We start from the raw sequence: 24,064 nt of genomic DNA, 5'->3' as shown, positions 1-24,064 counted from the left end.
TTACTGCTATTAAGATCCTGTCAGGGGACAATCTCTAAAATGATGGTATGAGGAGATCCACAGACCCACTCCTGAACAAAACAACCATATGGAAAAAATTAATCTTTATTAAAACAACCATTTAATAAACATCCAGGGGTGCCTAACTGGTTTAGTCAGTAGGAAATGTGACTCTTGATCTTAGGGTCATGAATTCAGGCCCCACATTGGGTGTAGAGACTACTTAAAAAATAAAATCTTAAAAAAATAATAATGTTAAAGTTGTTGTTCTACAAAGGGGGATGAGAGACAAGAAGACCAGAGGCTACTGCCTCTATGTTGCTTATAAACAGGGGTATCACTCCAAGAGAAGCAGGTCACTGTTCCTGCCCCCACCTCAAGAACAGAGTCTCTTGAGATTTTTCTCAGGAGAAATTGTAGGTAATAAGAACAGAAGGCTCTGAAGCTCTCCACAGGTGAATTGATTTTGTTTAGAATTTGGGGAACCTTAAGCTGCAAGGAGTTCTGGAAAACAATGGAGATTTGGTGAGAAACAACGAAGGGGTACCCAGTAACTCTAAGAGCAACAAAAGCTAGATCATAGGCCAGTTAGCTTACCAGAGAGAAACAGGGAAAAAGATGGCTAAGAAGAGCTCTCCTGGGGTCAGAACAAATCTCAAAGACTGGCCTCAAAAACTACCTCTGCAGGCTCAAATTTAATTGGATCAGACTGTGGAGCAATTTGTGCCTCAGGGCATACTGAAAACAATAGAATGATTAGCTAGCCACTATTGGAGCCTACCAGCTAGGGATTATACCAACAGTGAGAGACAACAGAGAGATCAGGGATAAAGACAGTTAAAGAGAGCTGAGTTAAAAATCACTGTTGGGTGGCTGGGCCTTCAGCTTAGATCATGATCCCAGGACCCTGGAAATGAGCCCTGCATTGGGCTCCCTGCTTGGCACAAAGTCTGCTTCTCCCTCTCCCACTCCCCCTGTTTGTGTTCTCTCTCTCACTGTCTCTCTCTGTCAAATAAATTAATAAAAACTTTTTAAAAAATGACTATCATCCCGGGATGACAATGCATATGTATGTCCAAGCTTGTACTTTCTGAGGAGCAACAGCAGAGTTTCTGCATTGCAGAGAAATAGACTTCACTAAAATAATCTAGGTAAGTCACCAAAGAAATAAAAAAGCAAACTACAATGATAAGCTCATAAGGTCAAGAATAAACAAAGTTGAAGGGATCAGTATCCAGAGTTGTTGTAATATATTATCTAAAATGTCCATTTTGGGGGGTGTCTGCGTGACTCAGTCAGTTGAGCAGCCAACTCTTGGTTTCAGCTCAGTTCATGGTCTCAGGGTCATGGGATCAACCCCTGCAGCTGGCTCAGTGCTCAGTGGAGAGTCTGCCAGAGAATTCATTCTCTCTTTCCGTCTTCTTCCACCCCTCTGCCTGCTTGTGCACACTTGTGGTGTCCCTCTCTCTAAAATAAACAAGTAAATCTTTAAAAACGAAATGTCCATTTTTCAGGACATTTGGCTGGCTCAGTTGGTAAAGCATGAAACTCTTGATCTCATGATCATGAGCCCCACTTTGGGCCTACTGCTTACATAAAATAAAATAAAATGTCCAGTTTTCAACAACAAAAAAAATTATGAGACACGCAATGAAACAGGAAAGTATCATGTGACCCATACACAGGAGAAAAAGATCAATCAATAGAAACTCCCTGTAAGAGGGCCCAGATATCCAACTTAGCAAAGACTTCATAGCAGCTTTTATAAGTATATTCAAAGAACTAAAGGAAACCATGGTTAAGAAAGCAAAAGAAGGTATCATGACAATGTCTCATAAGATAATCAATAAAGAAATATATATATTTTTAAAAAGAACCTAGTAGACTTTATAAACTTGAAAAGTGTAAGAATAGAAAAGAAAAATCCAGTAGAGGCTCAATAGTACATTTGCACTTGCAGAAGAAAGAATCAGCAAATTTGAAGATAGATACATACATGCATACAAGAATAAAGAGAAAGAAAAATAAACAGAACTTCAGAGAAATGTGGGATACCACTTAGCATATCAACATATACATAATGGGACTAACCAGAAGGAGAGGAGAGAGAAAACAGAGCAGAAAAAATATTTGAAGAAATAATGGGTAAAAATTCTGAAATCTGATTTAAAAAACAGTAATCTACATATCCAAGAAACTCAACTAACCCTAAGTAGAATAAACACAGAGATCCACACCCAGATACAGCATGGTAAAAATGCTGAAAGAGAAAGAAAGAGAAAATCTTGAAATCAGCAAAGAAAAAACAACTCGTCATATACAGAACACAAATAAGAATAACAGCTGACTTCTCACCTGAAACAATGGAAGGCAGAAGACAGTGAAATGGCATATTCAACAGAGTAACAAGAAAAACGTACAAAATGGGAGAAAATATTTGCAAACACATATCTGATAAGGGATTACAATCCAGAATATATAGAGAATTCCTAAAACTCAGTAACAAAAAAGCCAAAACAAAACAAAACAAAACCAAAAACCAAAACCAATTTAAAAATGGGTGAAAGACTTGGGTAGATGTTTCTCTAAAGAAGATACATGGATAACCAATAAGCATATGACAAGATGCTCAACATCTCTAGTCATTAGGAAAATGCAAATCCAAACTATAATGGGATACCATGTCATACCCATGAGGCTGGCTAGTCTCAGGAAAAAAAAAAAAAAAAAGAAAACAAGTGTTGATGAGAATGTAGAGAAACTGAAACTTTTCTGTACTGTTGATGGGAATGTAAAATGGTACAGATGCTATGGAAAACAGTATGGCAGTTCCTAAAAAAATTAAGAATAGAACTACCATATGATCCAGCAATATAGACCCCAGAGAATTGAAAGCAGAGTTTCAAAGAGATATTTGTATACCCATATTCACACTGGCATTATTCACAGTAACTAAAACATGAAAGCAACTCTAGTGTTCATCAATGGACGAATGAATAAGCAAAATGTGGTATACACATACAATTGAATATTTGGCCTTAAAAAGGAAGGAAATTCTGCAATATACTACAACATGGATAAACCTTAAGGATATTATGCTAAGTGAAATAAACCAGTTACAAGAAGGCACATGCTGATTTCACATATATGAGGTTCCTAAAGTGGTCAGAATTATAGAGACAAGGTAGGATGGTGGTTGCCTGGGAATGGGGAAAAGAAAAAATGAGGAGGCATTGTTTAATAGAGAGTTTCAGTTTTGCAAGATGAGTAGAGTTAAGGTGCTAGGTGGTGATGGTGGTTACACAACATTATGAATATATTTAATATCACTGAACTGTGTACCAAAAAATGTTTAAGATAGTAAATTTTATGTTATGTGTATTTTACTACAATATTTTTAAAAATTGAAGAAAAAGGTCTTTGCACAATGATCAGATGGGAATTGTCCCAGAAATGCAAAGTTGGTTTTACATCCTAAAGTCAATTAATGTAACATACCATATCAATAGAGTAAAAAACAAAAACCACATGATCATTTCAATAAATGCAGGAAAAAAGCATCTGACAAAATCAGTATCCATTAATGATAAAAAATCAACAAAATTAGAATAGAAGGGAAATTTCCTAGCCTGATAAAGGGTATCTATAAGAAACCTGTAGCTAATATACTTAACAGTGAAAAACTATATGCTTTCCCATTAAAATCAAGAACAAGAGAAAACTGCTCTTGCTACTTTTATTTAACATTGTACTAGAAGTTCTACCCAGGTTATTCAAACAAGAAATTGAAATAAAAGGCATCCAGATTGGAAAGGAAGAAGAAAAATTATCTACTTGTAGATGACATGATCCTGTATATATAAAATCCCAAAGAATCCACTGAAAAACTCTTATGACTAATAAAAAAGCTCAGCACAGTTTCAGGGTATAAGAGCAATATATAAAAATCAATTTTATTTCTATTCACTAGCTATGAACAATCTCCTCCCAAAATCAAGAAAACAATTCCATTTACAATAGCATCAAAGAGAATAAAATACTTAGGAATAAATTTAATAAAAGGAGTGTAAAACTTTTACAATGAAAACTACAAAGTGTTGTTGAAAGAAATTAAAGAAGACCTAAGGAAATGGTAAGACCTTCCCCATTCATGGATCAGAATATTTAATATTGTTAACACGGCAATACCAGCAAAATTGATTTACAAATTCACCCCAACTCCTATCAAAATCCAAGCTAAATTTTTTTCCCAGAAATTGACAAGCTTATCCTAAAATTCATATGGAAATGCAACCCAAAATAGCAAAAAAAAAAAACTTGAAAAAAGAACAAAACTGGAGGACAGTAATTAACATAGTGTAGTACTGCATAAGGATACACATATAGATTAGTGGAAGGGAATAAGGAGTTCAGAAATAACCCTCACATTTATGGTCAATTGATTTTTGGACAAGGGTGCCAAGGCAATTCAGTGGGGCAAGAATTGTCTTTTCAACAAATGATGCTTGGGTCAAGTGGATATTCACATGAAAAACAATGAGTTAACAAAAATTAATTCAAGATGGACCACTGACTTAATATGAGGTAAAGCTATGAAAATTTATCAAAATTTAAACTTGCGGGGTGCCTGGGTGGCTCAGTGGGTTAAAGCCTCTGCCTTTGGCTCAGGTTCCTGGGATCGAGCCCCGCATCGGGCTCTCTGCTCAGCGGGGAGCCTGCTTCTCCCCACCCTTGCCTGCCTCTCTGCCTACTTGTGATCTCTCTCTGTCAAATAAATAAATAAAATCTTTAAAAAACAAATTTTAACTTGCATGTTTTAAAGGATATCACTAAGAAAGTGAAAAGACAACTTATCTAATGGGGAAAAATATTTGCAAATCCTATACCTGAGAAGAAACTTGTCTTCAGAATATATAAATAATACTTACAAGTCAATTTAAAATTTTAACCCAATTTAAAAATGGACAAAGAATTTTGGGGGGATGCACAAAAGTTGTTTTTTTTAAATTTCCTGCATTAACATAGAAAATGTATTCATAGAAACAAGGTGGGGAGAATATTTTCTGTAGACTCAATATATTTATTACTGATGCTACCTTGTATTTCTAACACCATCATCCCAGAAGTACATTCTTTAGGTTTGTAGTTTACCTGGAACCTCAGCATCTAACCAATTCTACCTGGATTTTATTAGCATATTAATTTCATTCTCATTTTAATTTTAATATTGTACTATATGGCAAATATATCAAATAATCCAAATGTGCCCAATGATGTGCTTCTCTTGCCCATAATTACAGTGTTTGGGAAGAGTACCTCGCCCATTTCTATCCCCCAAATATATGATATGTATCATCCTAAAATGATAATTATCTAGATTAGCTAGCATATGTGCTGCCAAAGCGAATACAATTATCTAGATTAGCTAGCCCATTCTTTTGTACTGTCTGTATATCATCTTAAAATAATGTGTTCCCTTTTTAAAACAATTTTGGTAGAAAAAATATTGTCTATATTAACTACCTATAATTCCTTTAGTTTGGTCTCCATTTTCTAATTTTTAGTTTTTAATGGGAAACACTTTCCCATTAGACAAAGAACTTGTATAAACATTCCTTTGAGGGAGATATACAAAAGGCCAATAAACGCATGAGAAGACACTCAGCATCTTTAGCCATAAAGGAAATGCACATCAAAACCAAAATGAGATACTTCGTGAAACCTCTTAGAAGGGCTATAATCAAAGAGCTAGATAATAATAAAGGTTGGAGAGATGTGAAGAAGTTGGAATCTTCATGCATTGCTAGTGGGAATGCAAAATGGTATACCACTTTGGAAATCTGTCTGCAAGTTCCTCAAAGGATTAAACGTAAAGTTACCATATAAACCAGCAATTCTACTAGATATACAACAAAGAGGAATGAAAACATAGGTCTCCACAAAATGGTACATGGATGAATGGTACATGGTCATAGTGGCATTACTCATGGTAGTCAAAAATAGAAACAACCCAGGGGTGCCTGACCAGCTCAGTCTGAAGAGCATGCAAATCTTAATCTTGGGATCATGAGTTATAGCCCCACATTGAGGGTAGAGATCCTTAAATGAATGAATGGATGGATGGATGGACAAACAAACTTTAAAAAAATAATTAGAAACAACCCAAATGTCTATCAACAAATGAATGGTTGAATAAAATATGGTATATCCATACAATGGATATTATTTATCAATAAAAAGGAGTAAAGAACTACAATGGGGATAAACCTTGAAAAACACTATGCCACTTAAAAGAAGCCAGTCACAAAAGACTGATTCCATTTATATGAAATGTCCAGAAAAGCAAATCTATAGAGACAGAAAATAGAGTAGTGATTGTCTAATTACTGAGGTTTGATGGAAGAAGTTAGGAGGAAATAGGGTCTGATGGCTAATGGGTACAAGTATTCTCTATTGGAGTGATAAAATATTCTAAAATTGGCTGTGGTTATGTTTGCACAACTCTGAATATACTAAAAAAACAGTGAGCTGTATAGTGTGTGTGTGTGTGTAGAGAGAGAGAGAGAGAACTCCATTAAACCAAGGGATCTATGGACATCTAAACCCAGGTTCAGCCCAAGTACCACCCTAATCCCTCAGGGTATAGAATCAATTGTAATATAACATTTCATTAATCAGGTTGTGCCTAAAATGCTAAGGCAGAGCTCTCTAGTAAACTGGCCTAGATCTCAGAGCCAAGATAGAAGATTTAAGGTGCATTTTTCCCTTGCCCTAAGCCCAAACTTGAATCTTGCAATTTTATCTCCCTGTGCTGGGTGTGATGATAAGAGAGCAATCAAAGCATCTGGGAAAATCCAAAAGAAGCAGCTGGCTGAACTTCAGGGCATGAAGGGGAAATGCCCTCCTAATACTGAGGTCCCCTCAAAGAAGGAACAGAATAAAAAAAAAAAAAAAAGAAAGAAAGAAAAGAAAAGAAAAGAGGGAGGGGAGAGGAGGGGAAAGGCGGGGAGGGGAGGGGATAGGGAAGGAGACATCTAGTGACTCTACTCACCGTAAATGTGGCTCTATGCCTACAGAGTACTGACGGTCTCCTTTTGTAGAATAGGAAGGAGAGGATGAGAAAATGTGGATGGATGTTCCTCTTCAAGATGATCTTTAGTGGGAAGATTTCTGGCAGAGATACAGAGAGATGCAATAGTGGAGAAGACAAGGTCAAAGCAAATCTGAGCAGAATGCCTTGGTGAACAACAATGCCTTACCATTTCTTGCAAACCAAAGACCCATTAGAGGAAGCTGCTCATGTCAAGATTTCCCAGTAGAACTTTAACCCGGAAGGAAATTGCGGAATTATTAAAGCAATTTGTGTTTTATAGCAAGGTTACAATTGTTGGTATAAATGAAGTGTTTTGCAGATGTTATCAGATATTCTGTGCAGAGGAAGCCATCCATTTACATTCCTAGAGCTTTACTTTATTAGTGTTTTGCGTGTTTTTTTGTTTTATTTTGTTTTGTTTTTTCCCAAGCCTTCCCTTCTCTTCTCCGTGCACTTCTAGTTAAGGTACACTAAAGTTCTATTCATAAAGAAGAATAAGGATGGCAATGAACTTCATAATGATCTAGAAGAGACACAACCAAGTGACAGGTTTTCTGGTGCGTCGATTTGTAAAAGGGAAATGATCTACAGGGTGCTTTTGATGAAAACAGTCCTTTCCCTTTCTGTAGCTCCCAGAAATGAACCAGTCTGCCTTTCAGTGCAATTAAGCAGCCCAAACCCCCAAAGAAGGATATAGGCGGTAGCTGGGGAGCAGTTATGGCTGAGAGCAATGATTCTCTATGCAGACTTTTTACACTCTGGTTTGGGGTTGACACTTTCTCTTCATCCCTTCAAACTTTCTTTCTGCCACTTTCTTATACTTGGCATCTCTGTTAAACTTACATGATTACGACGACCAACTCTCATCCTGGCCCACCCATCTTCTTACCTCCAGAAAGTGTGGGCTTCCAGAGAGCATCACCTCTGGGTAACTCACATTTCTAATTCAGAACTACAATCAGAGTTTGTTTTGTTGTATAGAGAAGTGATTTGTTCATGATCCCCTTCTCTTTCGCAAATTCTAGTACATACAGAAAAGGAATCAGAACAGTATGATGAACATCCATTGTCTATAACCTAGATCAAACAGTTGCTAGAATTGTGACATATATTCTTCATTTTCCTCTTGCCTTTTTTTTTCTGAAGTAATTTAAAGCAAGCTATAGAAATATGTATTTCACCCTTAAATACTTCAACATTCATCTTTAAATAATAAGCACAACTTTGCTCAGTAAACTCAATTCTATTACCACACTTAATAAGATTCAGATAATTTTTCAATAGCAGTGAATACTCATATTCCCTACTTGTCCCCAAAATATCTTTTTAAAAAATTGTGTGGGAAAATGTACATAATATGAAATTTACCATTTTTTAAAAGTTTATTTATTTATTTATTTTTAAAGTTTTGTTTTGTTTTTTAATTTATTTGACACACAGAGAGAGAGCACAAGTAGGCAGAGAGGCAGGCAGAGAGGCAGGCAGAGAGAGAGGGGGAAGCAGGCTCCCTGCTGAGCAGAGAGCCCAATGCGGGGCTCGATCCCAGGACCCTGAGATCATGACCTGAGCTGAAGGCAGAGGCTTAACCCACTGAGCCACCCAGGCACCCTTTTTTTTAATAAACATATAATGTATTTTTATCCCCAGGGGTACAGGTCTGTGAATCGCCAGGTTTACACATTTCACAGCACTGAAATTTACCATTTTTAAGTGCACAATTCAGTGGCATTAAGTACAATCACAAATGTTGTACAACCACTACCACTACTTCCAGAGCTTTTTCATTATCATAAACAGATACTATGCCCTTAAGAACAACTCCCCATTTCTCCCTCCCCCAAATGTCTTTTAAAGATGAATTCAAACAGGATCCACATATTTCATTTGGTTGTTATGTTTCTTATAGATCTGAATTCTAGAGCGGCTCTTTGCAACCCACCCACATACATTTTATTTTCAAGGCATCGACTTCTTAACAACTCTACACTAATTATTCTACAGAATGTTCCATCTTCTGGATTTGTCTGATTATTTTCTCATGGTGTTGTTAAACTTGTGCTTCTGTTCTCTGTTTTTTGGGTTTTGGGGGGTTTTTGGTTGTTTGTTTTTGGTTTTTGGTTTTATGGGTTTTTTTTGTAAGCTCAGAGTTGAATCTAAAGGTTTGATAAGAATCAAGTTAAACATTTTGGTTAGAATTCATCTTAGGTAATGCTGTGTACTTCCTTCTACATCACTATTAGGTTGTACATAATGTCTGGGTGTCCCACTATTGTTAACCCTGATACTGATCACTAGGTCAAAGTGATGACGCCTTACTAAAAAATGGGTTTTTAAAAATGGGGACTTGACCACTTACACTGTTTTAAAATGATTATCCCTACTTTGGAGGTTCAAATAAAGGGGCTCTGAGTTGTTGCCCAGCACCTAGGAGACAGCCTTTATCCTGTATAAAGGATAAGAGGATTAAGACTGAGGCTTTATCCTCTTTATGGAGTAGACACAGGAGTTCAAGTTTATCTCTGAGGGTGGTCAATCAGAGCAGAAATTTCTGGAATATGAAGTCTAACAGAGACTACGTTTTCTCTGGGCCCAGAAGTTACTCTGAAGTTGTTCATTAGCCAGAATTTAACCATCGACAAATAGATCGTTTTCCTAAGATTAAAGAGAATCTAAACATTGGGAATTCAAATACAGAAGAATCTTTTTTTTTCCCCAGAAGAATCTTTTATGGCACTTAAAAATAATTCCTCCTCCTCCTGCCACTCCTCCCCAACCCCCCAAAACCACTTTAGACTCTAGAATAAAAAATTAAGGAAGAGCATTTTTCTTTGGATGCAGAATAGACAGATCTTTAGATGTTTCTTGAGTACCGTTAGGCATCTGTTATCTTTGTAGGATGTTTACCTCTTTTCTTTTAGCTACTATAAACTAAATAACTGATCCACTGAGAATATAAGCAACGATATTAAAGGATTTCATGATTAAAACTAAGACTTTGGGTTTCTAAGGAAAATGAGTTATTTTTATTGTTAAAATCAACACTTTTATTTTTATGGCAATTAAATACCAAGTCAGTTAAACTCTGCTCAGGGTTGCTGTGCATTTCTGGATACCCAGAGGAGGTAATTTGCTTGTTATTGCTCATTTGTCTTTTGTGTTTGTTGTTTTTTGCTTTTTTGGCCAGCACAAAGATTAAACTGTTGTGAACTTTCTGCATCGCAAGACAGAACTTAAACTGAAGGTACTGGACTAACAATTTTCCTTTTACAACTGGAATTAAAAATATTCTTTCTCTCCATTTATTCTGTAATTTTTTAAGATTCTGGCTTCAGAGTTACCACTTGGGGAAGGGAGGTGGCAAAGGTTCCTTTGCAAAAATAGTTCTTCAACAGTAGCTTTCCCAGTGAACCTAGCAACACATGCAGATAGCCTCCACTGGGGGTTACTACACTTGGTAACGAAGATCACACCAGCAGTTTACAAGACCAAACAGTGTAAAGGATCATCCATCTTTTTCCTTTTCTCTATTTTTTCCCTCTTTATATATACCCACTTTTCTTGGTTTTCTTCCTTCTTCTTCTGCCCCTCTCTTTGTCCCTTTCCCTCCTAGCTCATTCTTTTCCTCCCCTTCTTTTACCACTCATTATCCTAGGCTGGTAGGCTTCAATGACTCCCCCTATTTCCACCAACTTTTCTGGGATCCAAAGGATTTCCTACCTCACATCAGCTTATGGTACATCACCAAATACTTGATAGAATCGAAGGAGTAGGAGAATCCTAGGTAAAGAGAACCTCAGAGAAGGAGGTCTGTGCCTGGATCTGTGTTCTGAACTCCTTCTGTCCAGTTTCCATTTGTTTGAACTGCAAGTTCCAGTTTCCAGTCTGGGTTCTGTAGGATCTCACAATTCTACAAGGATAGTAATGGAATTACTTGAACCATGTCCAGTTCTTCAAAAAAGTCCAAAATACATTGTATATTTACTCTCAGTAAAGCTTGAACACATTGACTAAATAATGGAAAATTTCTTTCCTTTGGCGGTGGGGAATGGAAGATGGGGGAATTATGCCGCACTAACTCACTATAAAGAATGTATCTTCAGGGGTGCCTGGGTTAAAGCCTCTGCCTTCAGCTCAGGTCATGATCTCAGGGTCCTGGGATCAAGCCCCAAATCGGGCTCTCTGCTCAGCGAGGAGCCTACTTCCTCCTCTCTCTCTGCCTGCCTCTCTGCCTACTTGTGATCTCTCTCTGTCAAATAAATAAATAAAATCTTAAAAAAAAAAAAAGAATGTATCTTCATGTTAAGAAGTTTTGGTTGATCGCATATGCTGTCTATAGAGTAGACAGAGTATACTGGAAAGAATGTGGGTATAGAGGTGAGGCCAGAATTTAATTTCTAGCAATAAGACTTGGGCTATGTTCTCAAGATCTCTGAACCTGTTTACTTATCTGTAAAATCAGAGTAATAATTTATATTTTTCAGACTCCTTAAGGATTTTAGATAATGGGTATAAAGCACTCATTAATACAATACCTAGTACCTAGTAAATACTTAATCTGGTTTCTTTATAAATGTGATTTATTTGGTAGATAAAAATCTTTCAAAGCATATGGCTCTTAGGAAAAAAATGAATCTGATCATTGAGAAAAGAGATTGGGAAGCACTCATATAACATAGCTCTACACAGTTATATAAATCACCCCTTAAGAACTCATGCCAAGTTTTTTTTTTTTTTTTTTAAGAGAGGGCATGGGGAGAGGGCAGAGGGACAAGGAGAGAGAGAGAATCTTAAGCAGACTCCACACTCAGCACAGAGCTTGATGTGGGGCTTGACCCCACAACCCTAAGATCACCACCTGAACCAAAAAGAGTTAGATGCTTAATTGACTGAGCCACTCAGGCACCCCGCTCATGTCAAGTCTTAAGGGCTCTAGCTAGGGGATGTACAAGGAGGTGGCACATCCTCTGTATTGATGAATGGGTCCACGGAGGGGGAATACTCAGTTCCCTAATTATACCTTAGCAACATTTCCTTAAGCTCACCTGTTCTCTCTGGATTCCTATGTGATTTTGACATAGCTCTGGTGATGAGCTTCAAGAAGTACCAGGTCTGCTCCTGGCTATCTAATTGTTTATGGAGACTTGGGATTTTGGATAGGAGGAAAACGGTGCCTTGGGAAAGGAAATAAAAAGTGCCCTGGGAAAGGAAACAAAAGATGATGTTTGTAGAAGAGATGAGGAAAGTCCGAGGACCATCAAAGCTTAGTTTGCACCCCTTGAAAATGGGGCAGTAGAATTTATTTCTGAAAAGTACTGTCTCAAGCCTGCTTCTTCCATCTCAACCCCACAGGGACTCTTCTAAACAATGAGACTTTCTCCTAAATCTCTTATTTCTTCCTCCCAGCAGGCCCTGGCTGTTTCCCAGCTCATCCTTTTCTCTAGGCGCCCCCAAGATAGGGACATCAGTTACCCCCTTTCCATTAATAAGATCAAGTCCTCAACTACTAGCCAGAAGCTATCTAACATTTTCGAGAGGCCTTGTCCCAGGTCCCTGCTAAATTTCATTTGATGGAACGTCTTTACAGAGATGACCTGCAGGATCCAGCTTTTAACCTTGTATTTCCGCTGAGCGGGCCAAATGGGCACAGAATATTCTGTTTTAAGCTGAATTAATACCTTGTTATTTTAAGGGCTGTAACAAGTTGTTTTCTAAATGTTTCAATCAGCACATCTTTATTTATTGTCCTTAACACCCAGAGGCTACTTGAAAAAGGATTTAGCCTTCAGAGTCTGCTAAGTAAACAAAAGTTTCCCAATAACTTCTTCAGGCAAGCACCCAGAGACCTCATTTTTGCCACAGCATTTGGCTCCCTGATAATTGTCCATTAGTACTATGCTCAACCCAACCTTGTATAATCATTTTAAAAAATATACCTCCAAACACAAAGCTCCTTACCAACTTAGTTTTCTTCTCCTTAATCACTACGTTCAGCAAAACACAAAAGCAGAAGCAAGATGGGTCTAAATGTGGTATTATCTGACTAGACCCTAAGCACTTTAAATTGAATAGCCTGTGTTTAGGGTTCATATGAACTGGTTTGGAGACAGTTATTCACTGTTCTCCCAAGAGAATGGAAGTGTCTTGAGGGGACTGGTCAGATAAGCAGAGTTTACCATGCATGGCTTCAGCTCTGTGGGGATTTCTAAGCCTTTAAAACTAACTCTGGAATCCCCTTCAGTGCAATATTCTCTGATGTTGAGCATGGCTTTTGATACCTTCTTTTATCTCAATCCTCTGACACTCCAGAAATTTATCCTAGTATCTCTTACTACTTGCAATCAGGGGAAATGTTGGGAAATAGGGTTGTATTAATCAAGATAGACTATAACAAATGAGTTCAAAATCTCAATGGCTTGACCAAATTAAAATATATTGCTCTTGGGGCGCCTGGGTGGCTTAGTGGGTTAAGCCTCTGCCTTCGGCTCAGGTCATGGTCTCAGGGTCCTGGGATCGAGCCCCTCATCGGGCTCTCTACTCAGCAGGGAGCCTGCTTCCCCTTCTCTCTCTCTGCGTGCCACTCTGCCTACTTGTGATCTCTCTCTCTGTCAAATAAATAAAGAAAATCTTTAAAAATATATATTTAAAGATTTTATTTATTTTTATTTATTGATTTATTATTTATTTATTTTTATAATATATAAATATATACTTAAAGATTTTAGTTATTTATTTATTTTTAATTTTTTGTTTTTATATATTTATTTTATTTATATATTTTTATTTTTATATATTTTATTTATATATATTTATTTTATATATAAAATAGAAATATATATAATATGATATATTGTATATATATATATATATATATATAGTTCTCATCAAGTCCAATATGAAACGGCAGGGTAGAAGTGTGTGAAATGTCGAGGTCAGTCTCCTGTGCAGTAATTCAGGGATTTAGGCTTCTTCCAGCTTATGGCTCTTTCCTTAGGTTCTCAGAATTCTTTCCATTCAGCCAGTGGGTGGGAGAAGAACCTTCCATCACTGCACAGGAGGCTTTTTATGGCCCAGACCTGGAAATGGCACCTGTTATTTCCATCCAATTTCCGCTAGCCAAAAATTAGTCACGGGGCTCAGCCCAGCTTCAAGAGAGGCTAAGAAGTGGAACGGTGTGCCCAGCTCACAGCAGTTTCTGCCACAAGGGGAGACAGATAGCTTCTGGACACAGGCTGATTGTTCTGTTCTTGTGTATCCTCAAAGGTATGCAAAATAAATGTACTGCCCTATTTTCAGGTCGCTTACTGCCTAGACCTTGTATTAATGTCTTGGTCAGTTTCTGGAAAAAGTCCATCCATCAACATCAGCATCAACCTCATTACCACCACAAATCAGTCTGTTCTGTGAACTTACTTGTTTGTATTTAGGACTTTCCAAAGTTTCAAGGTACCTGGACCAAGCCTTGCAGAGCTCTGATCTGGAAGCTGCCCATGCAACTTGTACTTTGTTCTTCTTGTGAGGTGGTGCCCATGACAAAGCAAGCAAGTAATGCACCAGAAACCATATGTAATATCTAAACCAAACTTTGTGCCATGGCACCTACGAGAAGAAAATAAATGTGTTATAAACATTTAAAGAACTATCTCATACATCTTCAAAAACTGTGAAAAACATGTTTTTGCCTCTCCTCAATCAATGTATTTTTCAGCAGTCAGAACTCTGTAACTGTCTGCAGTTTGCTTCCTAGTTCTCTCATTAACCAATTTACGAAGGCTATTTCATACTGCAAGCATCTTAGGAACATCCATTTGTCCTCATTTACTCACAGTCTATTATTCCCATTGAGATTTTAGTTTCCTGCCATGATGTTCCTTCATCTTCTTATGTAAAGAGGATGATGACACGGACTGGACAAGCTAATGAAGGTAAGGTCCTGATGTGCACACCGCTCTGTTTTTCTAATTGTGGTGGTAAGTCTTCACTGCCCATCTACACTTTCCTCTTACAATCCAAGCCATGCATTTATTATATAGCTCATGGGATTAAAGGATCAGTCATCATTCATGTATTTATTCATTTATTTATCTGTTCATTCATTCTGAATATTTACTGAGTACCTACTATGTTGCAGACAGTGTGCTAGGTGCTAGAGTCAGAGCAAAGAACAAACATAGAACGTTCTCACCCTCACGGAATTTATGTGAGAAATAGAGTGTACGTATGCATGTATTGTATGTATGTGTTTATGTTAAGTAAGTTTTATACCCAACGTGAGGCTTAAACTCATGACCCTGAGGTCAGGAGTTGCACACTCAATTGATTGAGCCAGCTAGGTGCCCCTTAGAATATTTGTTTGTTTATTGTAAGCTCTGTGAAAAACAGATCCTAAATAAATAACAAGGCAAAATATTAATTTAATTGTAATATTTGTATTCGAAGTTTACTTTGTTTTTAGTGTTTGGATAAACCTGAGTCACCAATAGTTACTGTACTTTGTTTCATTTTTAACTCAGGTCTTTGTTCCTTTGTAAAAACCAGCTGCTTGGGGTACCTGGCTGGCTCAGTGGGTAGAGTATGAAATTCCTTTTTATTTTTTCCCCCAGTACAAAAAGGTGATTTTATTGAAGCACAGGGACAGGATTTACAGACAAAAAGAGCTGCCAAGCATGAGATTCTTAATCTCAAGATCATGAGTTTGAACCCCACTTGGGGCATGCAGCCTACTTAAAATATTTTAAAAAAACAAAACAATGTTTTTCTTTAGGGTAACCATTCATTCATTTGTCAATTCACTGATAATATTCATTAATTCATTAAATATCCTTGTAAAACTACTATTTACCAGGCAATATGCTAAAATTTCCAAATACAAAAATGAAAAGACAAGATTCCTGCCCTTACGAGTCACACTCCAGTTGGGCAGATTGGCATGCAAACCACCCAGTTAACTATGATGACTGTCATCATGGAGAAATATGCAAAGTGTGGTGAGGCATTGGAAAAGGACGACCTACATCTGCCTCCCTAAGTCAAGGAAGATGTCACAAAGAAGGTAGCACTTGGACTGAGGTTTGAATGGTGAACAGGCCTTTGCTAAGTAGACTGATCAAAGAAGGGGATAAGATGGCTGGTTGGCTACCAAAGACTTGTGTTCTTCTTCACAGTATGAAATTTTTCTGGCAAGTGGCCCAACTAATTGCCAGTCCCCCATACATCTAAGTGGGGTCAAGTAACCAGTTCTCATTAATGGGAATGTGAGCAGAAGTGATCTGCACCATTTCTGGATTAGAGTAAGAAATAAGTGTGACTTTTCTTCCTTCTCTTTCCTAGCTGTTAACTCTGGAGGTAAAGGACTCTCAAGTATAGAGGATGGCAGAGATAACAAAGCAGAAGGACCCTGGGTGGAAGGCTGCTTGCCACACTGAACTGTTACATGACTGTTGTGTTAACCTACTGATACTAATACTATATTATATAGCTTGTTAGAGGAGCAAGCTGTACCTTAATTAATACAAGGCAGTCCAAGCAAAATGAACAGTCATGTACAAAGGATTACCAAGGTGAGTGTCTAGCAGAATACATGCTCAATAAATATTTGATATTGCAGTAAGAGTATTATGGAGGAATAGAGATAGTCCAGTACTGCCACAGTATAAAATACACAATTGGTGGGAGTGAGGGAAGGTTGGATGGATAGGTATGGGCTGATCACAAAAGGCCTTGAATGCCATGCTGAAGAATTAAGGTTTACTCTTACGGAAGAAGGAAAGCCAATGAAGAATACTGAAAAGGTGAGAGACACGATCACTGGGATAACAGGATCTTTGAGAAACACGACACCCAAAAACCTACTTTAATTTTCTTTAGATGTAAGATGCTAATCCAAAGATGAAAGATAGGATTTCAGAATCAGAAGACATCATCATCTAGTCAAACCTCATTTAGCAAATGAGGGGAGTGAGGCTCAGATAAGTTAAATACTTTTGCCAAGGTCACCTAGCTAAAACTTGGGCAAGTTGGGGACTAGAAGGCTAGTCTTTCTTGTTGCCAGCCAGCTCTTTCCACCATACCATGGTGCTTCAAAGCAGTTGAGACCAGCTGGTGTGCCTGTGTTTTCATTTCCCTAATGAAGACATTGGGGATTTGGAGGCAGGGTATTTTCCATGGAAGGCTGTCTTCTCTGTAATTCCTCATCTGGCTTGAACCACTATTTTGGAAAAGGTCCATTTTTCAGCATCAGATTTCCCTGGAGGATGACCGAGAATGTGCTTAGTGGCCTGTGGGGTGCCCTTGTACTTTCTGAGCTTTTGTTGGGAAGATGAGAAGAAACTAGTAGTGGAGTTTTAGCTCCTGGAAATGCTGCTTGGTTCCTTGGCATCTGGGGAGTTGTTGGCCCTCTTAGTGACTGTGGTTCAGCCCGCCAGCTGACTATCCTTCACAGTCAGATCACAACAATTTTAGCTTGTCTGTTTAAAAGGCCGGCCCCTATGGCTGGCGTTTAAATGTCATTTTCGGTTCATAAATTTACTACCTCTGTTTTCATATACTATTCACAGATTCGTTATTCATTATGATTATTTTTACTCTATCCAAGGCAATGTGATATACATTTGTTTTTTTAACAGCAGGTACAAGCAAAGGGACAACTGTGTTGATGCCAGTCTCAGAGAAGCATGACATGTGGTCTGACTTAAGGAAGACCAGGTATTACTGAATTATTTTACAATGAGGGAAGTCAGAGCACAAGTTGGGGCACAAGTCCAAGAGTCTCCAAGAAATTTTGGAAAAGACAAATATCTTGATGTTTTTCCATCTAGAGTTTCGCAACCACCTTGTTCCTTGTCCTTGGTTGTATCATCTCTGCCTCCCCTGCATGTTGCTTAATTGCTAGCTCGGTTGGTTAGGATGAAGCATTAATGAAGATGAGATTGCTGCCTCAGTCCCTGAAGAGTCTCTTGGTAGCACCCAAAGACAGTGGAAAGTACTTGGGCTTTGAAGTCATAGAGACAACTGCCACTCATTAGCTGTGAGATCTTGGGCAAGTTTCTTAACTTTTCTGAGCCTCAGTTTCCTTTTTATGTGGAAAGGGAAAATAATGTAAACTATTGGAATCAAATACACTAACATAGGTAAAACTCCTCTCTTTATGCTAAGCACACAGTTGGCTCTTAACAAGTATTATTTCCTTTTCAGTTTTCTGAGAACTTCCCATTAATAGCGTTCTTTTCCCCAATCCCCATCCTGGTTTCTGGTCAAGATGAGAAATGAGACAAAAGAGTGAGCAGAGGGAGACCAAAATACCACCTTGATTGCTGATAAATGCTGTTTCTTGTGAGAAATAATGGGATACTAAATACTAAGTGAGATTCAGAATTAGGTAGACTTATTCACCTAGTCACAAGGAACATTTGATCAGGACAGGCCTTCTCATGCTGAGGGTGGAGAGAATGGTAGGAAGGGGAAGGGACCCTGCCCCCAGAGGAGCCGAGCATGGTGATATCCTCACTGAGAGCAGGCAGATACCTAAGAGAAAGAAAAGAGCAGCTAATTGAGCTTGCCCTGTACTTCACCAGATTAAACTCCTCCCCTAAGGAGGAGGGACAAGAGAAGGAGTAGACAGAGGCGGGGAGTGTCAAACCTCCACAGGGAAGGAAACCTCTGAAGCATACCCTGCCTCCTGCTCCCCAATATTTCTTTCCTCTGGACCCCCCCCCCCATTTTGTGCTTGTTACTTTTCAGCCACTTTGCTCAGTTGTCAGCACGTCATCGTGGGCAGCCTCAGAACCCAACATGTTGGGAGAAAGTTGTGAGAAAGGGAAGGAGAAGTTGGGTAGAGTCATTGGTAGAGAAGGAGGGTGGGCACCTGAATCCAGAAAGAGAATCCTAAATTCAGAGTCAGGCGTTAGAGGTCTGAAGGGAGGATCAGTGTTTAGAGCCTTGTTCTAGACAGGAGGGCACTACAGGATCCTAATCAGGATTTCTAGGCATGGGGCAACATCCTATGGCCAAATCCCAAGAGAATAGGAGGGAATCTAGGGTTACAACAGTGCTCAGATCTGACCTCTGAGTCAAGGAACTATGTCTCCTGGAGACAACTCTTGATCCTAGCATGATCCTAGCATATACCCTCTGGCCTAGTATTTTTCTTTAAAATATAAACATTATTTGTGATCATGAAACTAACACTTGCTCACTACGTAAAATTCAGAAATACAGAGGTATAAAGAAAAAAAAATAACCCATAATCTCTCCACAATGAAAAATTAATGTTAACTCTGACTGTATTTCTATTCAGTCATTCTCCTTTGCATATCATTACACAAATATGATTCTATCTCTACATGTTAAATTTGCATGCTGAATTTTTTACTATTATAATCATTTCCCATGTTATTAAAAGTTCTCAGTAATTAAACATCATTTTAAATGACATTTTCCCTGGTTTTAAGCACATCTGGATCAATCTCTACCAATTTATGAAAATCCCAAGGGTCTAGAGAGATCTTCTTCTCTAAGTATTTACCTTTTTTTGGGTTGGTGAACACAGCATCCTCAAAGGCCAGGGCCCTACAAGGCTTGTGAATGATAACTACTGCATAGTACTTGATCTTCCAGGAAGTTCACAAATATTTAAGTTTTTTATTTAAATTCAAGTTAGTTAACATACAGTGTAATATTAGTTTCCATACAATACCCGGTGCTCATCATAAGTGCATTCCTTAATCCCATTACCTATTTAACAGCCCCCCCCCACCTATCTCCCTTCTGATAACCATCATTTTGTTCTCTATACTTAAGAGTCTGTTTCTCCGTTTGCCTCTCTCTCTCTCTTTTTCCTTTTTTCCCCTTTGCTTGTTTGTTTTGTTTCTTAAATTCCACATATGAGCAAAATCAAATTGTATTTGTCTTTTTCTAACTGACTTATTTCACTTAGCATAATACTCTCTAGCTCTATCCATGTTGTTGCAAATGGGAAAGTTTTTATATTTCTAATAGTTGATGACACTAGTGATCAGAAGATGCCACCCTATAAATTGTAATAATTCAAAGTATAGACCTTTTTTATATACCACATCACTGGTACATACTCAAAGGACCACTAGTTTGCCGTGGCTGCCATAACAGAACACCACAGGCTAAGTGGCTTAAACGAGAGATTTGTTTTCTCAAGCGTTGGATGCTAGAAGTCCAAGGTCAAGTTGTCAGCAGGTCTGGCTTCTCCTGAGTCCTCTCTCATTAGCTTGCACATGGCTGCCTTCTTGTTATGTCCTCACATGGTCTTTTCTCTGTGTATGCCCAGCCCTGGCATCTCTGTGTGCATCCAAATTTCCTCTTATAAGACCACCGGTCGTATTGGATTAGGGCCCACCCTAAAGACCTCATTTTAATTTACTTACCTCTTTAAAGACCTTTTTACTATATGTGTTCTTTTGTGAACAGCTTCTTTCACTTAGCATGTTTTCAATGTTCATCCGTCTTGTAGCATGTATGTCTTGCTCTTTTTTATGGCTGAAAGTAGTCCATTGAATGGACATACCACATTTTGTGTATCCATTCACTGGTTTATGGACATAGGTTGTTTATACTTTTTAGCCATTTACAAATAAGGTTGCTATAAACATTCATGGATAACTTCTTGTGTGGAGCTATTTCCATTTCTCTTGAGTATATGCCTAGGAGTAAAACTGCTAAGTAACCTGGTGACTTGATGGTTAGCATTTTGAGAAACTGCCGCACTGTGTTTCAAAGTGGCTGCATCATTTTACATGACTACTAGCAATATGCAAGCAATGTGTAACCAATTTCTCTATAGCCTCACCAACACTTGTTATTGTCGTTTTTATGAAAGCCATCCTTGTTGGTATGAAGACATATCTCATTGTGGTTTTGACTTGTATATTCCCCTAATGATTAATGACGTTGAATATCATTTCTTGTACATATTGTCAATTTGTAGATATTTTTCGGAGGAATATTTATTCAAATTTCTTGTCCATGTTTTAACTGGGTATTTGTCATTTTATTACAGAGTAACAATAGGTTTTTATACATTCTAGAAACAAGTGACTTCTTAAATATATGATTTTCAAAGGTTTCCTCTGCTTCTGTGGGTTGTCTTTTTACTTTCTTGATGGTGCTCTGTGAAATACTAAAGTTTTTCATTTTAAAGTCTAATTTATCTATTGTTACTTCTGCTTTTGGTGACATAGCTCAGAAACCATTGCCAAATCTAAGGTCATAAAGATTTACTTGTATGTTTTCCTTTATGAGTTTTATAGTTTTAACTCTAAGATTTAACTCTAAGTTTTAACTCTATGAAGCATTTTGAGTTAATTTATTTATATGGTGTGAAGTATAATCCTATTTCATTCTTTTGCATGTGGATATCCAGTTATCCCAGCACCATTTATTGAAAAAAATTTTTCTTTCCATATTGAATTGTTTTGGCACCCTTATCAAAAAATCAATTGACCATAAACATGAGGGTTTATTTCATTGATCTCTATGTTTATCTTTTTGCCTTAGGGCTTGATTATTATGGTTTTGTTGTAGATTTTGAAATTAGGAAATGAGCACCTTTCAGGGCACCTGGGTGGCTCAGTCCATTAAGCGTCTGACCTCTGCTCAGGTCATGGTCCTGGGATTAAACCCATAGGTTGGTCAGCCTCCCTGCTAAGCAGGGAGTCTGCTTCTCCCTCTTCCTCTGCCCTTTCCTCTGCTTGTGCTCTCTCTCTCAAATAAATAAATAAAATCTTAAAAAAAAAATGAGCATCTTTCAACTTTGTTCTTTTTCTTCCTCTTCAGGAATGTTTTGGCTCTTCAGGTGGCATTTCCATATGAATTGTAGGATCAGCTTGTCAAACTCTTCCAAAAAAAGAGAAAATGCTGGAATTTGGATAGAGATTGCATTGCATTTCATTGTCAGGTTGTTTACTGCTAGTGCATAGAAACACAATTGATTTTCGTATATTGATCTTGTATCTTGCCACACTTCAAAACTCATTTTATTTTATATTCTTTTTTTTTTTTTTTAAGATTTTAGTTATTTTTTTGACAGAGAGATCACAAGTAGGCAGAGAGGCAGGCAGAGAGAGAGGGGGAAGAGGCTCCCCACTGAACAGAAAGCCCGACGTGGGGGCTCGATCCCAGGACCCTGAGATCATGACTTGAGCTGGAGGCAGAGGCTCAAACCCACTGAGCCACCCAGGTGCCCCTCATTTTATCTTATATTCTTAATCATGATGCTTTATTGCTTACTCTGTTCAAGGCATTGTGACCATAGAAAATACAAAGATAAACAAGATATGGTCTCTGTCCTGAAGAATTTATAGCCTAATTAAGGAAGTAAAGACATAATCCTATTGAGTAAATAATAGCCCATTACAGCAATGTAAAGGGAAGTATAGAACTGCTAAAGGAACATTACAGATAATTAGAGCTCTAGCAAAGTTCAAGGGATGGAGAAATAATTCAAGGCTGGAGAAATCTGGAAAAAAGAGAGTAGGAGAGACTTGGAGGTTTACTCAGTGCCTCTCTTCCTCCCTCCTTTCTCCCCTTTCTCCTTTAATTTTCTTGCTTTTTTAAAATCCCATCTCTCTCCCTCCTCAGCTTCTTTAAAAACATTAATAGAAGGTGACTATGATTAGTTATCATCGTTTCTCAAACCTGGGGGATCATAAGAATCTCTTGACACCCTTACTAAAAACATAGATTCCAGGGTCTCACCTCAGAACTACTGCATCACATCGTATGGAAAACTGCATTAAAAATTTTATCAGGAGGAGCCCCCTGGGTGGCTCAATGGGTTAAGTATCCAACTCTTGATTTTGGCTCAGGTCATGATCTCAGGGTCATGGGATTGAGCCCCACATTGGGCACCATGCTCAGCATGGAATCTGCTTGTCTTTCTCCCTCTGCTCCTCCTCGGGCTCACTCACTTGCTCTCTCTCTCTAAAATGAATGAATGAATGAATACATAAATACATACATAAATAAATAAATAAATAAATAAATAAATAAAATCTTAAAAAAACCTTAATCACACGAGTCTGATTTTCAGCCAAGTTTGAGAATCTCTAGGTAAGATTATAATAATGATATCTACATGTGTAGAATGCCCAGATTCATGCTGTTGCACTTCTGTCAATGATGTTCACAAATCCAGGGAGTCACTTACCTGAGTAAGAGAGTGTGTAGGAATCTATGGAACAACTCTTCCATTAATGAGAAACATCTCAAGGTGCATATATTACTAAGAGGACTCAGTAGTTTCATACATATTTACGGGGATGGCTCATTCCCATAAACAAATTTTATTTTCAGTCTTTGAGAATCCTAAGAATCTCAAAAGATCCTTCTGCGATGGATGACCCCAGAGTCACCCGTAGGATCTACATTCACTATCCGGATTTAATAAATTATAACAGCTTGTCATATTTGCTTAAGATTTTAAAAAAAGATTTTATTTATGTACTTGAGATAGAGAAAGAGAGAGAACATGCACATGCATATGAGCTCCCAAGAGCCAGCAGAGGGAGAGGGAAAAGCAGACTCCTTGATGAGTGGGGACCCTAACTTGGGCTCTATCCCAGGACCCTGAGATCATGATCTGAGCCAAAGTCAGACGCTTATCCGACTGAACCACCTAGGTGCCCCTTGCTTAAGATTGTTTCTAAAAGAAAGAAAAAGTAGTTGCAAAAGAAGACCCTTACATCCCATCTCTTTCCAGATGTAACCAATCTCTGGAAGGTTGTGGGAATCCTTCTCCAGTGTTTTTATATTTTTAGTACACAACATATAAGTTTTGGGTATTTAGATATGTATATAAATCGTGTACATATTTTTCTGAAACTTTTTAAAAATTATTTTATTAACATATAATGTATTATTTTCTGAAACTTTTTTTCCAACATCATGTTTTTGAGATTTATCCATGTGATTCTTGTAGAGCCACTCCATTCTTTATAATATAGC

At 37.8% G+C, this 24,064-nt stretch overlaps 1 protein-coding gene across 1 annotated transcript in view; it reads left to right on the top strand.

Annotated features, from left to right (window-relative positions):
* MKLN1 (muskelin 1) overlaps positions 1-24,064 on the top strand; it is a 323,612-nt gene that overhangs the window by 101,115 nt on the left and 198,433 nt on the right. The window lies entirely within an intron of this gene.

Source organism: Lontra canadensis, unplaced genomic scaffold (assembly GCF_010015895.1).
Source record: "Lontra canadensis isolate GAN:19392208 unplaced genomic scaffold, GSC_riverotter_1.0 scaffold2, whole genome shotgun sequence".
Classification (NCBI taxonomy): Eukaryota; Metazoa; Chordata; class Mammalia; order Carnivora; family Mustelidae; genus Lontra; species Lontra canadensis.
The sequence above is the reverse complement of the archived record's forward strand: the minus strand, read 5'-3'. Positions and strand labels throughout refer to the sequence as shown.